Source organism: Chiloscyllium plagiosum, unplaced genomic scaffold (genome assembly GCF_037043375.1).
Source record: "Chiloscyllium plagiosum isolate Xiang-an unplaced genomic scaffold, Cpla_swu_hap1 HiC_scaffold_32, whole genome shotgun sequence".
Taxonomy (NCBI): Eukaryota; Metazoa; Chordata; class Chondrichthyes; order Orectolobiformes; family Hemiscylliidae; genus Chiloscyllium; species Chiloscyllium plagiosum.
In genome coordinates, this window is record NW_028270170.1 from 12,306,074 (window position 1) to 12,325,606 (window position 19,533).

Genomic DNA, 19,533 nt, shown 5'->3' on the forward strand with positions numbered 1-19,533 from the left:
AGTGTCAGCCCAACTACTCAAGGCTTCTCAGTCACACCATTATTATATGCTGACAGCTCAGGCACCCAACATTATAAGATGGTGGCAGGAGGGAGAAATTATGAGATATCAGCAGATACTTGCTCCTTCATTTATCTGGAATGTCCAAGTGTTGCCAGAGTTGATGCTATCTTGCAGTATGGTGTTGGTTCCTCAAGAATTGAAAACGTTTAAAAAGACCAAGCGATGATGAACACTGCTCTAGCAGCTCATATCTAAATCATTTATTGAGATCAAGGAGCTCTCATTGGTCAGCCAGGAGATAAAGATAATTTAATAGGAATGGCTGCAGTTCTGGTCTCTCCTAATATCCAAGGTCCCAACAATTGCAGAACAGACTGACAATGTTTTTATATTGAAGGGTGTGTTGCTCCACATTTATAAACTCTACCTCAGGCAGCACATTATGAAGTGGGCTGCAGAATGAACAGGAATCACCAGCAATGGGAGGATAAATTTTACACACAGCAACTGGACAGGAGCTGGAATGCACTGCCTGAATACATTGTTATGAAGATGTAAGGGGTACTGTACTTTAAGATAGAATTAAAAACTAGAAGAATCACTTTGCTGCACCAAATGTTCTGAACAAGATATAATGTGACCTTTTGGTTCAGCAGCTAGTGTAGCTGGCTGCCTTGAGAAAAAGACTAATTCATTTAGGCCAATCAGTTTAAATTATACCCCTCCAAAATAACAAACTCCATCAAGTTTGAATTTAGTATATTGACAATACTAAAAGCGAATGACACAATCCGATGCTTTAGAGTATTAGACCGGGAAAAATTGAACCCTTGAGGGAGAACCACCAGAAGACCAACAGATGTAGGTTGCTAGTCAGAACTCTCTGAGAGGTACCTGTCGAGAGAAAGTGTTTGTACAGAGAAAAACATCAACACTGACCTGGAGAGCAAATCTACAATGAGAAAATTCGACCGCTGGCTGGTTTTGAAATATGAATTTTGGTAAATCTTAATCAGGGGTTTTACATGACTAGAATTATAGAAGGGAAAGTAAAAGATAGATTTGAGGAAGGAGTTGTAAATAGTTGTTGGTTAATTATTCTCTGTTATACTTCAAGAAATAAAGTTGCTAATTTTACTTTAAATAGTCTTGGCCTCTCGAATTTTCACTGATTACTTTTCTGGGTTGCTGGTTTAAAATTAATAGAGAGGGTTTACCCCATGTCATAACAGTATGGCTGAGGTAGATTCAATTGTATCTTTGAAAAGGGAATTGGCTAAGCACCTAAAAAGCACAGGTCTATGAGGAATGAGTGGATAGTTGGTGTTCTTTCCTTGTTGGGATATAGACATGGCTGGCAAGATATTATCCCTGACTGACATGAAACCGAGTGGCTTGCTAGACCATTGCAGGGGCAGTTAAGAAACAGCCACAGTGCTATGGGTCTGGAGTCACTTGTAGTCCAGATGTGGCAAGGATGACAGACTTCCTTCCCTAAAGGACACTACTTAACCTGATAGTTTTTTATAACAATTGTTACAACGTGTCGGTGAACCCCTTGTTAATTGGACTGAACACCCAGAAAAGCTCACCTCACCTCATAATCTATTAAAATATGAGTGACAGAGAACTCCCAAATTCCACTATCTAAAGAAAATAAAATCAATTTATTCTTTAAGTCGAAAAGTAAACATTAAAAAACAAGTATTCACAACTCTAAGCCTCCCTTTCTCTTAACTGCTTATTACCTGCCTCCAACCCTATAACAATGTACTGTTCCAATAAAACACTTACTAAAATTACATCAACTTAGTTTCAAAACCAAACAGTGGCTGTTGCCTTCAGTGTCTTTTTCATTCCAGCTAAAGATCTCCCTGGGTCTTCTTCTTTCTTTTACTGTGAATATTTTTCATATGATAAGGCATCTTTGATAGAGAGTGTTTCAATATCTTGGGTCTCTTTCAATCGCAGTTACTCTGTCTGATTTTCAAAATGCCTGCCTTTTTTATATCCTCGACATCAGATTTTCTCATTGGTTCGATATTAGCAAAACAATAAATTCAAACGCGATTGGGTTTTAGTATCCTGGGGCATAATGTAAATTGATTGGCTAAATTTTAATTGTTGTCGAAACAGCAACCAACTCAGGTATCTACTTCATAGTCAAATATTACATATATTCAATTTTCCAGTACATTCTGAGACTGCTGTTGTAAGCTCTCAGTGCAGGACAGCATTCACTCTCTCTTAAAGGTACAGTACATGCCTTCAACTTAATAAAACAATCAGTATGACTGAACCTAATTTTCAATTCTAGATTTATTTATCAATGCAGTTAAAACTCCACCAGCTGCTATGGTGGGACTTGATCATGTGACTTCTAAACATTAGCCTGGGCCTGTGGATCACTGGTCCAGCAACATTATTATTACATCACCTCAGCACAGGCATGACAGGCTGAATGGCCTATTCTGCGCTATGATAATTCTATGACTGAGCTAAGGTTCTTGAGATTTATTTTTCCATACCATATTTATGATCCTGACATCAATGACATAAATGATAAAAGTTGAATGGGTATTTTTCATCTTCATCTCTGTTCATGTGGATTTCATTTCTTCATTTAAAAGGAGCTAAATTAGCGACACTTAGTCTCATTGCTAGTGATAAACCTTAATTGCCTCCTGCAAAACTTTGTCCATCTTGTCCTTTAATTGAACCAATGAACTTCACCAATTTTGATGATTCACTTCATCTGATGCATTCAACAGATTTCTGTGCACTGAAGTATTTGGATGAATCTTATTATTTTTCAGCTGGATCCAAGTTATGTCTAGTTTTTTTGGAGGGTTTTTTCATTGTGAAGCCTGGTGAGTTCCCTCATTCTATCTTACCAGATGTATCACATTAATTACCTACCATATCCCTGTGGGATTCCTCACATCTGAGTATGGGTCCATCTGACCACACGACATTCACAAAAAACTCACTACTCCATGGATATCCCAAAATTCCACGACATTCACAAAAAACTCACCACTCTGTGGATATCCCAAAGTTCCCCGGCATCCCTTGCATCTGCTCCATTTTTAATAGTCTATTGTGCATCCAGACAAGTACTGCCAGTCTGCAGCTGCCCTGCACAATGCCTGATATTTGCCCTGAGCTTGGAAGACAGGGGTAAATTGGTGCCTGCTGTGTGGGCAGTGACCAGGAGGTCCTACTGGATGGGATGGTAGAAAAACAGTGTTCCCTTCTCTCCCAGGACCAGCAGTGGAGGTCACGACTCCAAGCTGTTCCAGCCTGTTCTGAGATTGGCACCTGGGCTAAAACAGTCTCAGATGCCTGGAGGCATGCCGAGCTCGAGGAAGAAGGTCAATGACTTTCCCCACTCTACCTGAGTAAGTGTTATCATATTCTTTCCAATACGTCAGCCTTTACTCAGCTATTGTGCCCCACCAAGACTCATGCTTTACACTCTATCGCTGCAACATATTCCCTTAATCAATGTTACACATCCCAACTGCCAACACATTAACCCTGCATGCCCTCTGCATTGCCTACTCACTGACCCAGGACACCTCTGCAACTGCATGGAAAGTAATGGCCGTACCACCCAGTTTCTTCCCTCTCAATACCTAGCTCTGTCTCTCAGGAGAAAAACAACCCCGAAAGGACAGAACTACATAGTTACCACAAATCTAAGCTTCCTGGTTATCAACCATCAACCAAGGGGATTCAGAACTTCCTGGTCGCTCTAGCTTGACCCTTTATGATTTTACACCTTTTAAATAGATTCCTTTTTTGAACAAATACTACCTGATCCAATTTGTCCTCATAACTGAAATTTTCCAATTCTGACAACATCCTTGCACTTCTCTTTTAGCTTAAACACATCTTTGCTGCAATCCAATGACCTGAAATACATGCAGCACTCCCACTCTGATTTGACCAGTGTTTTATACAGTTTCAACATCTCTGCCTCAGTTAGTAAAGGCAACTGCACTGGGTAAAAACAAGGACTGCAGATGCTGGAAACCAGATTCTAGATTAGAGTGGTGCTGGAAAAGCACAGCAGTTCAGGCAGCATCCGAGGAGCAGGAAGCGCACTGGGTGCCTTTTTGACCATCTTAACTCACTCTCCAGCCAGATGTGAATATGGTGAGAATCCCTCTGACCCTCATCTCGGTATCTTACTATTCATACCTTGCCTTCTCAATTACCTCATATTCCTCCAGACTGAACTCCACATGTCACTGTTCCACCCACCTAACCAGTCCCTTGACATCTTCCTGCATTCTCCATCTTCCGTTCTATCAATTTCCTGTTGACTTTAACGTAGGCATCACTGGTTAGGTCAGCAGTATTGCCCATCCCTAATTGGCCTTGTGCAGATGGGAGTGAGTTGCTTTCTTTCACCACACAGATCCATTTCTCCTCCATGCTCTTCCTCCACCATAACTTTCTTTCAATGTGATTATTACAGTCACTCACAGCGTCTCTGGCAATGTTGTTTATATAACGTGGCTCCACTCTAATTTATTATGAATGATGGCCTTCATACATATTTGTTTATACCTTAATAAATTAATTCTACCCTTTCAAACTTCTGATAAGCTGAATTTTATCTACTTGCTAATAGGAGAACATGATACCATCTAATTAATCATCAGTGACCAGCCAGATTCCCATTGAGTCTCATCCTTTACATCTTATCACATTCTTAAATGTGTACAATCAATGTCACCCAATTGTAACACTAAGTAAGTGAGTGTCCTTATCCTAAATCCAGGTAATGGTGTCATTACTTAGTGTTACAACTGGGTGACATTGATTGTACACACCGATGGGAAGTTAAATCTATGACGGCTTGATCCACCAAACATATGAATAGTTAGCAATGAGTAATTTATCTCCTGTTTACTTGTTATAACTGTGTCAATTTTGTTTTGTTAGATTTACCGAAAAGGCAGAAAAAAAAAGCAAAGACATATCACTGAGTTTGCATCTTTGATTTGTATTTTCAGCTAAATTAATCTCACATCAGATGTCAAAAATGAAAATCAAGCATTTTTTCCTGGCTGAAAACAGCAATGAGAATTGAGATCTTTTTGCTCTCCCCTAAGTCCTGTACTTTCTGCTTTCCCCTAACTCCTGTACTTTCTGCTCTCCCCTAACTCCTGTACTTGATGGCAACACTCCATTGCAACAGAATCCATTTTGGGGCCTAGGATTAAAACATTATTTTCAATTTTGCCTGCTCAATCAATTTCAGAAACCTCTGATCCAATCAGCCAAGGAAAAAGAATTGGAAGAGGAAGTGTTCAGCTCCTTTGGAAACTGACTTGCACTTTATGATGTTTAGAGGAATGAAGGGTGATCTTATTAAAATATTGGCAAGTTTTGAAGGGATTTGACAGGTTAGACACTGCCAGGCTGCTTCCTTTGGGCAAGGGAGTCTACAAGATGCAGGAAGGGGGTTTTAGTTTCACAATAAGGGAGTGATCACTTAGGACTAAGATAACAAACAATTTCTTCACTCAGAGGCCATGACTTGGAAGTGCCAGTGCTGGACTGAGGTGGACAAAGTTAAAAATCACACAGCACCAGGTTAGAGTCCAACAGGTTTAGTCAGAAGTACTAGCTAGTGTTTCCAAATAGCTAGTGTTGGACTCTAATCTGGAGTTGTGTGATTTTTAACTTCACTGAGGGTTGTAGTTTTTGGAAGTCTCCACCCCAGAGGAATGTGAATAGATCATCTTTGAATATTTTTAAGATATTTGCTTTAACTGGGAATCTGGGGATATGGAAAGTTGAGGCCATGACCAGGCTCCAGGGACCAAATGATCTACAGTACTTCTGCTCCTATCACCTGTTGGATAAAGATACTGGCTGAGGCTCCTCCAAAGCTAAATTCTAGATTCCTGTACCTGCCTCACACACAGCCACATCTTTCTGTTGCTCACCACGGACCAAATTTGATATAATTAATCTGAAGGACTGCCTCAAGAACCATAGACTTCAAGTCAGTCTCCTCCTCCCCTTTGTGCAGAAGTGTCTGTAGCTCAGACTCCACATATCAACACTGCTTCAAAATTTCTTAAGCAGCCACTATTTGCTGCAGGTGTGGTCACAATGGATCACCCACATACTGCAACACATTATCTCTACTCTATTCTTAATTAATTAATTTGGATGTTAAATATTTTAGAAATAAGTTTCTTAACTGACTCTACAGCTACATTAATGTCTCCTAATTCAAACCTCTGGGCCAATCAAAAAGATAAAGAAGAACTACCCACCAATCATCTTCCTGTTTTCCTGTGATATCACACTTCAGCTCTGAAGGAGCTCCGTGTCACCAGTTTTTATTCCCTGCCACCTCTGCCCTTCTCATGTAAATCCACCCTTCTCTTTATGAAACTGGTGTCTTCACGCTTTCATGTTGTTTAACAAGCTGTTGACTCCACTCTCTCTCCAAAGTATAATTATGAAAAATCCCAAAGTGGAAGATAATATTTGGGTGAATGAAACATTGAAAAATTTTACAATGGAGCACTGTGTTTTGAAATTTCCATTGTTGGGAGATGTGAGGAACATGACACTTGTATTAATTATAATTCTTCCAGAAATCTTGTTTTGTATTTATCCATGGGATGTGGGCATTGCTGGCTGGCCCGCATTTATTGCCTATCCATAGTTGCACTTGAGAAAGTGGTGGGCAGCTGTCTTCTTGAACTGATGCAGTCCATGTGCTGTAGGTAGAGCTACAATGCTGTTACAGAGGCAATTCCAGGACAATGGTGGATAACTAAACTGGGAGACCTTATCAAAACCAGCCAACACCTTCCAGAGCAAGAAGCAAGCACCTGTGGCAGAAGGAAGCAAGGAGAAGCTCCCTTGCTCATACAGTAATGCAGGCCTGGGTTTCACGAAAGGCATGAAATTGAATTGAATTGAATTTATTGTCACGTGTACCGAGGCACAGTGAAAAGCTTTGTCTTGCGAGCAATACAGGCAGCTCACAGGGTTAAGTAGCATAGATAGTAAATAATAGGTAAACAGTGGCAAAAGCAAAAACACATGTACAGGCAAATGTTAAGAGTTTGTGAGTCCATTTAGTATTCTAACAGCAGTCAGGTAGAAACTGTTGTGAAACCACTGATGGCATCGACATCAACAAGAAGTGCTCATTCATCAGAATTGTGTCAGTCTGTGCTCGAATCCCAACAGGTGTTGTGACAAAGGTGAAGATGCAGCAGACCATTGTTACTCGCAGAGACGACTTGCATTAGATCAGGAAGTACAACTACTTTGAGAAGTGACACGAGAACAAGTCTGTGCACCTATCGCCCTGCTTCAGGGATGTGCAGAATGGGACAGCGCAACTGTGGGGCAAGAGTCAGCCTGTGCATTTCAATGTCCTCAAGGTCACTAAGGTGCAGGAGCACAGGAAACAACTGCAGAAAGTTTGAATATGATTGCAAAGTGAATCAGTCACAATAAGGCATTTATGTTTTATGTATAAATAGTCTCTGGGATGAGTTCTCGAATGCTTCTCATGTGGAAAACAGGTAAATGTTGCTCTTTATCTTGGAAAGCTAAAAGGATGAGAAAAGTAGTAAATAGCACCTTAAAGACAGAAACGCTCAGGTGATAATTTTAGAAGAAATGGTAAAGACTCCTTCAGGAGCAATATCAGTCGAATGCTACATTAATAATAAGTCACAATGGAATAGTGCACACTCAAAGAAAGGAGGAAATGAGAAAAGACTGAATATTGTTATTGCATTTTTAAAAAAAAATTGTAGGAGAATGGACAATTGAAATGGGTAGATAGCAGCAGCTTGAGAGAGTGGCGCTGGAAAAGCACAGCAGTCAGGCAGCATCCAAGGAGCAGGAGAATCGACGTTTCGGGCAAGAGGCCTTTCGGAATAGCTAGCAGTCCACAACCACCTGATGAAGGAGTTGTGCTCCAAAAGCTAGTGCTTCCAATTAAACCTGTTGGACTATAACCTGGTGTTGTGTGATTTGTAACTTAGCAGCTATCTGATTGTTTTACAAAAAGTGAGCAAGCTCTAAGAAACTGATAAATAAACTGGAAAAAAAGGATACATAGATATTTAACTCATAAGGTAAATGAATGGAATATGTTTTCATTTTGTAGTTTTTTTTGTTCTATACCTGTATATACATATGGATGATTTGAAAAGGGATAGAAAAATAATCTGAAATGATCTAATTTCTTAAAGAATACCTGATACCTCATTGATTGAGTGAACAAGCAATGAATATATTATTTAAGGGTTCATTGGGTTGAATAGATTGTATAAAAATGAGGAGCTAGCAAGGAACTAAACATCAGTGGACAGTTTGTCAGTTCTTTCTGCTCATTCATTTCTCACATTGCTTTGTTAAAATTTGCAAGTCATGAATTTTCCAACACCCTCCCCACACCCCAGGTTCTTTGTTGCTTTCCTAAAGACATTTTATACTTGGTTACAATCTGTAACCTTACTTCACCTCACCTAAATCAGAAGTCACACAACACCAGGCTATATTTCAACAGGTTTATTTGAAATCACAAGCTTTCAGACCACTGCTCCTTCATCAGGTGAGGACACCTCAGGAAAGAGTGATAGTCTGGAAGCTTGTAATTTCAAATAAATCTGACGCATTATCACTTAGTGTTATGTGAATTCTGAATTTGTCCACCTCAGTCCAAAATTGGCACCTCTACATTATGGCTACCACCTCACCTAAGTGGAGTGTAGCAGTTCAAGAAGGCAATTAGACAAACAACATGCGCCTTGCCAGCACAAACCACATTCCATGACAGAATAAAACTTATGGGCCCAGCTAATACTAGTCGTCATGATTGAAATCACTAGCTCCTCATTGGAAAGGAGGGAATAGATGCGACTCTAGGGATATAGTTACTCAGATTCAATTGTTAAACATATTTTCGAAAGCTTCAGTGCGACAGAGAAAAGTTGTGGGTTCTGCGGTGTCATTCAAGCATTCTAGAATTTACTCATGTTCCAAAATGACAGTCTCGGGTAGAGGACTTGTTAAAGCTGGTGGGATGTTAAGAACTGTTTCTCTGTATTTTAAAGCATGTCTATAAGCATATTCAACAGTATAAGTATTTCCTGAGCACTTTGACAACATAGAGAGATCACTTTGGCTAATTGTAGACAAATACCATTTTTTACTCTCAGGACAATTCCTGTTGAAGTGACGTATAAGATGTAGCTTCCTTCTCTCAGGACTTTTAGAAATTATGTCAGTGGTTATAGCGAATGTTGCCGCTAAAGCATAAGCGACCCGGTTGTGATCTCAAATTCTCCGGGTAGCAATTCTCAAGTCTCGGCTGTGGAAGGTACTTGTGGAGACGCAAGTCACTTCCGCACCATGTGGGAGTGCTGGGGGAGCCCCAAGCAAACACTCCCCCCTGTTCCCAGGAACATGCAAGCCAGGGAAACTACCCATTGGAAACCATGTAGGTTACGTGACTTGGTACACCTCGCTAATTTTGTTTTTCACAAGAGGTTGCACCCACCTGATTTCTGTTCACCTGGGTCCAAACAGACAGGTAAATTAGGAGAATATTTGCTTACTTTGATCAAATGTTTAACAACTCCAAGGAAGGCAGGGCTGGTTTGCCAAGGGGCTGCCCCAAGTGAGGAGTGACACTCTGGAAAGACAGTAAAGGAATATTTTGTTTCAGCTGGAAAATACTAATTCTTAGTTTTTTTATAGTCATTGAATTTAAAACATCAGTATAAACATAGCTGAAGGCTAGAACCAGTTTTCTTATTATTTTAGAAATGCAGATGGATTTTAATTCTCCCAGCACCTGCGCGATGAAGACAATGGTGAGTTAGTTCGAAAAATTAGAGTCAAAGAGTGGCGCTGGCAAAGCACAGCAGGTCAGGCTGCATGCAAGGTACAGGAGAGTCCATATTTTGGGCATGAGACCTTCACTGGGATGATGAAGAGCTTATGCCTGAAACGTCGACTCTCCTCCTCCTTGGATGCTGCCTGACCAGCTGTGCTTTGCCAACGCTACATTTTTTGACTCTGATTTCCAGCATCTGTAGTCCTCACTTACTCCTGGAAAAATTAGATGCTCAGTTTCAAAAGAAAGGTCCAATTTTACCCCGAAGATTTGAACAATGGGATGAGAATGTCACTAGTGAATGGCAAGAGGCCATTTTGTGGGTATTAACATCTCATTATTATCTATCCTTGCCTCATTTGCACTCAGTTTGTGGCTCTCCCCTGTGGTGAAGAGACAGGGACAATCCCTGATTTGAAAGTCAGAGTCAGTCCCTGGAAGGTCCAGCTCATTGCTTGCTCCTCTAGGCCTCTGTCTTGGCCAGCAGTTCCCAGCGTCTCAGCACAAACTCTCTGGGCAGTGACCAGCCATCCATGGAGGTTAACATCAAACACACAACAGCCTCTCTGCATCATCATGGTAAATCTCTGACTCATGTAGAACACAGTAACCCACTTCAATGTTGCACCTTGCAGCACACCAGCACCAATGCTGCTTCCTAGCCATTCTGCTGCAGGGACAGGCACTCACATATGAGAGCAATTTCTATCTCTGGGCTACTCCCTTGTTGAGCTCACTCACTCTGTGGCTACGTGGATGCTCACAGTATCCCTAGCTTGCAATTTGTTTTATTATTCATCCATGGGATATGGGCTTGGCAGCTGGCCAGCCTGTCTTGTCCGTTCTGAGCTGTCCTTGAGGAGGTGGTGGTGAGCTGCCTTCTTGAACCACTGCAATCATTTTGTTCAAAAAGCACACGATCTGTAGACTGTCAGTCAATGTGGCATTTTATAAATTCCTACTTTGCAAATAAAATCAGCCTCACAGATACAAACAGACTTGAGACTTTGCCTCACACCTAAAATACATTGCCTGACCAGAGCTTCATCTTTATTCTGATAAAACCTGAAGTTATCTCAGGGCAGTGACTTGACAGAAATTCTGGGATTTACATATTAATCAATTGAAAACTGCACCTCCATTCTAACCGATTAAAGACTTAATAGCCATCTGGGTTTGTGCAATACATTCACATAAGTTGTATGATTCTTTGATCTTTTACTTAATAAATTCTGTGTCTGATGCACTCTCTCTCACTAGCTACCTGAAGAAGAAGCGGGCACTCTGAAAACTTGTGGTTTCAAATAAAGCTGTTAGACTATAACCGGGTTTAGTGTGATTTTTGATTTTGCATTGGATGTATGTGCACTCACAATACTGTCAGGGAAGGAATTATGGGATTTTAATCCAGCAACACTAAAGCAACGCCAATGTATTTCAAAGCCAGGGTAGTTCAATAGCCTGAAGTGGAACCTGTAGATATTTTTGGTGTGGTTTCTTCTAACAATCTACAACTGGAGTCTTGAGATAGTGTTTTGATCAGTTACTCAAACATACTTATGGAGGGCTAACTAGAGTAACTCTGGGGATACAGAAAAAGGCAGTAATTTCATTCAGATTTTTGCCACATGGGCATCTCATTATCCAAATTTGAATTCTGTTTCTTTAAAAAATCCCAAAAACTAAACAGATGTCAATTTTAGGTCATTGGCTAATGTTGTCAGTTCTCTTTCACATTGTTAAGGATCATTTAGTTTGGCATTATTTATGCCCTCATTATTTATCAGGGTCTGCCACCTCCCTGTCTCAAAACATCTTCCACCACCTCTCTCAAGTGTTCTGACAGCAGTAATTTAGATTCCTGATGACGCTATCCTATAGGATGCAAAAGGTTCATTGAGTACAATGTTCATTAATTGAAGTCTGATCTTTGTGTTTACCTTATTTAACCCTCACAGCCTAATTTACTTTGACAATGGTTTCTGTGTATCTGCTGACCTTGCTCTTCTAGATGGTAATGGTCATGGATTTGGAAAGTGCTGTCTAAGGTTCTTCGGTGAGTTGTTGCAATCGATCTTGTCGAAGGTAAATACTGCTTCTTCTGTGGTGGAGGGAGTGAATATTTGTGGATATATCTGCAATTACAGTTTAGATCAATCAGACAGTTGACAAATGTAAAGTAGCAACAATTTAGGAATGTGATCTTGTAATGACAATGAAGAGCCTCTCATGTCACCTATGCTCTCTCAGAAGTTTTACTGTTTCATTCTGCTCCCTGTATGTTAACTGTGAAGCTCAGTGTTTGACCTTCTTGCATAGCTGGTGATTGTCCATATTGTAACGGTAAAATATATATTCCATTCAGTATGCTGGGAGAATAGACTAGTGCTTGTTGCACAGTACGTACCTTCTCAGGCAATAAGCCCGAATCTCTGGGTTTGAGCTCCACCACAGCACTTGGTGGACATGGAAGATATGTTCATAACATGATGAAATTAGTTGAACATCAATGTGCAATCCTTTCAACACACACACTCACGGCTCATGATAAAAATGAGAGAGAATCTTGAGCAGTTACGTGAAAGAAGGAACATTGGAGCATCTATCGTCACAATTCAAACCTCCACACAACAGCATGCATGTGAACACCTGTGTTGCCATGGCAGCTTGGATTCTCTAAGTGATCTGTAACATACCACCACCAAACTAGGCTACTCTGGTTGTCCACACTACACTTAAACAGGTTGTTATTTTGAACGAAAATATCCCCAATGAGTCAGTTGGCAAAAGCAGTGTGTCGCTGCACTGATACACAAAATATTCAGTTTCTCGTTTGTGCAATTTGTGCTGATTAGAGGTATCTGAGCCGGCAGTTAGGGAGGTAATGATCAGCCATTGTTATAGCTCCTGATCCCCATAACTGGTATGATCACTGCTCTATGTAGTTCCTAGGACAATCTAAGCCAAAACTGGCAAAACCTGATGACATTTCACATGAAACATTAACCATGGTTCTCCCTGTCCCAATGCTGCCTGACATGCTGAGTATTTCCAGTAATGCCTGTTTTAATTTAAATTTTCCAATATCTGCAGGATTTTGTTTAATTTCAGGTAAAATCAAATTGTTTCCAGTACCTTCAGGGGAAACCTGTGGAGGGAAAAATAGGGGGAGCCAATTAAAACAAACCCATTTTAAAATAAAGGGTTGCTGTGGGTTTTATTAACCTTTCGAATGCTACCATCTCAGAAAAATAAAACGAAAGAGTTTGCAATTTTCACCAGAACGAGATTATGTTGACATTACAAACTCACTGTACAATCAATCCGGTTATAACTTGTGAACCACATCATCATATTTATTGGTCACAGAATTTCCTAGAAATAGATAGTGAGTTATCATGCGACAAATCTTCATCAATCATACACCACAATAACTGATAATTAGCAGAAACCATTTCAGGAGAGAGATAGTGCTCTGACCTTAGACAGGAGGAAATATGAAGCAAAACTAATTTTGAAAACAACTTTATGCATAATATTTCCTCCAAGAGGTTGGAATGATTTTGAGTTCAATAACCTGCATGATATCACAAAGCAACAATTTCCGAGGTATGCCTCATGAGTGATTGATTGATAACAGATACTCATCATTGATAACAGATACTCCATACTGCATTTTTGTGGGTCGGTTAAATCAGTTGGCAGAGGAATGCCAACAGCATGAGTTCAATTCCCATCATTGGCTGCAGGGACCATGAAGGACTTTCCTTCTCAATCTCTCCCCTCGTCTGAGGCATGGTGACCCTCAGGTTAAACCACCATCAGTTGTGTCTCTCCAATGAGAGAGCAGCTCTATAGTCTGATAGGACAATGGCAACACTGCCTTTTTTACCTTTACACTTCATTACAATGAAAATAATCTTACTGTGTTAATGGCTCAGTGGGTACAACATGATCTGACACTGAGCTAGAAAATATGAGCTGTGATCTGTTGTCTGTTATGATGTCTCCTGTGATTAAACAGCATCCTATCTCCAGGTACACAAGTAGAGAATGGTAATGTTTGTTTTACAATGCAAGAGGAGTTCAAAAGTCTTGGAAAGACGTGCCATGTCTAACAAAAACAGGAATTGTTGGTGGAGCTCAGCAGGTTTGGCATCATCCTCACAGATGAGTTTCTCCAGCAATTTCTGTTTTTGGTTCAGATTTCCAGCACCGCAGAGTTTTTATTACAGTCCTATTTGTCTCACCTTTCTTGTTTCCCAGTTTGTCCTGTTGAAATTTCTGGTAGCAGGAGTTTGATATGGTCTCGCTTCAGCACAAATGCTTCATTTTCCTGTCGGCCATGACCATTTTCAACAAGAAAATCTGCTCCTCATCTATTGACATTCATCATTAAATCTCCTGCTATTAGCATCCAGGCTTTACAATTGACCAGAAACTGAACTAGACCAGCATACATGCTGTGGCTACACCAACAGGCCAAAGGTTAGGGATCCTACAGTGAATAATTCACCTCCTGCCTCCCTAGAGCCTATCCACCATCTACAAGATACAAGTCAGAACTGTGATGGAATATTCCCACTTGTCTAGATAAGTGCAACTTCAACAACACTCAAAAAGCGTGACACCATCCAGGAGAAATCTGATTGGCTCTGTGTCCACAATCTTTAACATTTATTCCTTTCTCCACAGTAATTGCAGTGAGTGCTACATTCAAGATACACTGCAGTGACTCACCAAGATTCTTTTGACAGCACCTTCCAAACCTGTGATCTCTACCATCTAGGGCAGTGGATTCCTGGGAACACCACCACTGTAGGTGCTCCTCCAAGTCATTGACTATCCTGAATTGGAACTATATCATTCTTCCTCCATTATCACTGGATCATAATCCTAGAATTTCTTTCCTAACAGCACTGTGGGAGCCCCAAAGAACTGTAGTGGTTTGAGAAGACATCCCACCACCACCTTCTCAAGGGCAGTTAGGTATAGGCAATAAATGCTGGCCCAGCCAGTGACACCCACTTCACATATTCGAATAAAAAGTGCAATGTCTCTGTTGGAATCATAAGGTTCGGAGTTCAAGTTCCACTCCATGGCCTGAGTTCAAAAATGCACTATTGAGCAAGTACTATGGGCGGCACGGTGGCACATGGGCGGCACGGTGGCACAGTGGTTAGCACTGCTGCCTCGCAGCGCCAGAGACCCGGGTTCAATTCCCGACTCAGGCAACTGACTGTGTGGAGTTTGCACGTTCTCCCCGTGTCTGCGTGGGTTTCCTCCGGGGGCTCCGGTTTCCTCCCACAGTCCAAAGATGTGCAAGTCAGGTGAATTGGCCATGCTAAATTGCCCGTAGTGTTAGGTAAAGGGGTAAATGTAGGGGTATGGGTGGGTTACGCTTCGGCGGGTCGGTGTGGACTTGTTGGGCCGAAGGGCCTGTTTCCACACTGTAAGTAATCTAATCTAATCTAATCTACTGCACTGCCAGAGGTACCATCTTTTTAAAGGGAGATGTGAAAGATCTAATGGCACTATTTTGAAGAAGAGCAAGGGAATGAACCTCAGTGTCCTGATCAAACAGAGTCATTGATCAATCAGTATCACAATAAACAGGTTATCCAGCTCTGGTCACATTGTGTTTGTGGAAGCTTACTAAACCCAAATTCTTTGCTGTGTTTTCTACATGACAACAACGCTTCACTGGCCGAGGCATTCTGAGATATCTAGTCATAGAGTTATAGAGTCAAAGAGATGTACTGCACGGAAACAGACCCTTCGGTTCAACTTATCCATGCCGACCAGATGTCTCAACCCAATCTAGTCCCAGCTGCCAGCAGCCGGCCCATATCTCTCCAAAGTGATCAAGAAAAATGCAATATAATGCAAGTTTTTCTTTCTGGGTAAAGCAGAAAATATTCAAACATATGCGATGTTTACAAATGAAAGGCAACATGAATTTAAGTTTTAACGAGGTGCATGAGGTTCGAAGATGGGCACCTAGAAATCCCACAAAGAGAAACAAAAGGAACTCCCTCATCAATCACAGAAAAGCACCTTGTTTGAAGCACCTTTAAGACCATTTCCGGCTGTAAGCTATCCCTCAGTACTCAGGTTCACAGTGAGGTTTGAACTATGTTATTGCCACATACAGGGCAATTGAGACAAGGTTACATAAATGTAAGAAAATAAAAGGAATAGACAGCCAAGTAAATGTCGTGCAAAACTTGCTTTAGCTAGTGTGCACCATACAATCAAAGATTGGAAATCTTTGGAACAAAATGGTAAAAGCTGATTAAATAAGTTATTTTAATAATTCAGTGAATGAATTAAAGCAATTGCAGACAGATATAGGATAGGTTGAGTGAATGAGTAAAGATCTGTCGGATAATGTGGAAAATGTCACTTTGGCAGGATGATTGCAGAGTTCTGAGATGTAGAGGGATCTAGGTGTCCTAATGTATGAATAACAAATGGTTAGTCTGCAGCTACAGCAAGTAGTTAGGAAGGTTCATAGAACATTACCATTTAATGTGAGAGGAACTAAATATAAAAGCAGGGAGATATGCTTCAGATATACAGGACATTGGTGAGACCACATCTAGAGTATGGTGCATGATATTGTTCATTGTATGTCAGGAAGATAGAACTGTTGGAAGCTATTCAGGGAAGATTTAGCAGATTAACATCTGGAATGAGAGGATTCTTTAATGAGGAAAGGTTAGACAAGCAAGGCTTGTATCATGTTTCCTCTTATGGGGCATTCTAGGAGGACAGGTCATAGTCTTAGGATAAGGGGCAGCAAATTTAAAACAGGGTTGAGAAACTACTTCTCCCAAAGGGTTGTGAATCTGTGGAATTCCCTACCCCAAAGTGTGGAGGATGCTGGGACAGTGAGTAAATTTAAGGAGGAGTCAGATAGATTTTTTGAAGGGATATGGGGAGAAGACAGAAAAATGGGGTTGAGGAGCATAACAGCCACAAATGAATGGCAGAGCAGACTCGATGGGCCGAATGGCCTAATTCTGCCCCTATATCTAATGAACGTGAATCTACTAGAATTTAGAAGAAAACAAAGCTGACTTGATTGAAACCTATCAGATCTTGAGGGGAGGGTCTCGACAGGGGTAAATGTGCAAAGGATGTTTCCAGATATTGGAGAATCTAGAACTAGGGGTCACTATTTAAAATTCACCATTTAAAACAGAGATTAGGTGATTTCTTTCTCTGTCTCTCTGAGGGTCATGAGTCTTTGGAACGTCCTTCCTCAAAATGTACTAGAAACAGAGGCCTTGAATATTTTTAAGGTGGAAGCAGATAGATTCTTGTTAAGCAAGGAGGTGAAAGGTTATCAGGGTAGGTGGGAATGTGGATTTGAGGTTAAGCGTGATCTTATTGAATGGAAGAGCAGCGTGAGGGCTGAAAGGCCTACTCCTGGTTCCAATTCATGTGCAGCACAGTGGTTCGATTCCAGCCTCGGGCGACTGTCAGTGTGAAGTTTGCACATTCTCCCTGTGTCTGCGTGGGTTTCTTCTGGGTGCTCCAGTTTCCTCCCACAGTCCAAAGGTGTGCAGGTCAGGTGAAATGACTGTGCTAAATTGCCCATTGTGTTAGGTATATTAGTCAGAGGGAAATGGGTCTGGGTGGGTTACTCTTCGGAGAGTCAGTGTGGACTTGTTGGGCTGTTTCCACACTGTAGGGAATCTAATCTAATACATATGTAGTAAAACACAGACTAAAATTTAAATGGAGACCGACAGCACAATTCTGAGCTACAAAGGGATTTAGGTGCTCTCATGCATGAATCACAAAGGATTGGCATGCACATACAACATGTAATCAAGAAGGCTTATGAAAATGTAGGGACAACTTTTAGAACTGAGAAGAGGAGGAATTCCTTCATGAAAAATGAGGAGAAAAATGTATGAGGAGGAATTTTTGAGATGAGGAGGACGCTCTGAGAAAGTGTCACTGAACCCTTAACACTAACTTTGATTTCTCTCCACAGAGCTGAAAATGTGTTGCTGGAAAAGCGCAGCAGGTCAGGCAGCATCCAGGGAACAGGAGTATCGACGTTTCGGGCATAAGCCCTTCTTCAGGAATGAGGAAAGTTTGTCCAGCAGGCTAAGATAAAAGGTAGGGAGGAGGGACTTGGGGGAGGGGCGTCGGAAATGTGATAGGTGGAAAGAGGTCAAGGTGAGGGTGAAAGGTCAGACTGGGGTGGGGGCGGAGAGGTCGGGAAGAAGATTGCAGGTTAGGAAGGCGGTGCTGAATTCGATGGATTAGACTGAGACAAGGTGGGGGGAGGGAAAATGAGGAAACTGGTGAAATCCGAGTTCATCCCTTGTGGTTGGAGGGTTCTTAGGCGGAAGATGAGGCGCTCTTCCTCCAACCGTCGTTTTGTTGTGGTCTGGCGATGGAGGAGTCCAAAGACCTGCATATCCTTGGTGGAGTGGGAGGGGGAATTGAAATGTTGAGCCCCAGGGTGGTTGGGTTGGTTGGTCCGGGTGTCCCAGAGGTGTTCTCTGAAGCGCTCCGCAAGTAGCCGGCCTGTCTCCCCAATATAGAGGAGGCCACATCGGGTGCAGAGGATGCAATAGATGATGTGTGTGGAGGTGCAGGTGAATCTGTGGCGGATATGGAAGTTTCCTTTGGGGCCTTGGAGGGAGGTGAGGGGGGAGGTGTGGGCGCAAGACTTGCTCCTCCTGCGGTTGCAGGGGAAGGTGCCGGGAGTGGAGGTTGGGTTGGTGGGGGGTGTGGACCTGACGAGGGAGTCAAGCTGGAGAAGCTCAGACCTGCTGAGCTTCTCCAGCAATCTCAGTTTTTGTTTCTGATTTCCAGCATCCGCTGTTCTTTCGGTTTTATTTAGGAATTTCTTCAGACGGGAATGGCAATCTGTGGAATTTATTGCCATAGAAAGCTGAGGAGGCCAAATTATTGAGTGTACTTAAGACAGAAATAGACAAATTCTTGGTTAGTAAAGGAGACCAAGGGTTATGTGGAAAAGACAGAAGAATGGGGCTAAGAAATGTATCAGCTGCTATCGAATGGTGGAGGAGACTCAATGAGTTGAATTTATTAATTCTGCTCCTATAGCTTATGATCTTATGCTATCCTTTATTATGAGAGGAACTGAATGTAATAGTGAGATTTTGCATCTCAGTTATACAGAATATTGGTGAGAACACATCTTGAATACTGGCCTCTTAATTTAAGGAAGTCTGTGCATGTGTGGGAGACAGTTCAGAGGATGCTGGGAATCAGTGTGTAGTCACATGAGGATGTGTTGGATAAGCTGGGCTTGTTTCCATTGGAGTTGGAGTTAGACAAGTGAGGGAGTGACTTGATTGAAGTGTATAACGTCCTGAGTGGTTATGACAATGGGAGTGGGAAAGGATGGTTTTTCTTCTGGACAAGTTGAGAATGAGGGAGTGCCGTGTTAAGTAAGATTGGGGATTGGTCTTGTAGGATGGAGATGACTAAAGATGATGAGGATACCTTTATTCTGGAACATCACATGCTGTGATGCCTTGTAATTGTCTTAAAGATAGTGTCAAGATTAGAGTGGTGCTGGAAAAACACAGCAGGTCAGGAGCGTCCGAGGAGCAGGAAAATTGCCGTTTTGGGCA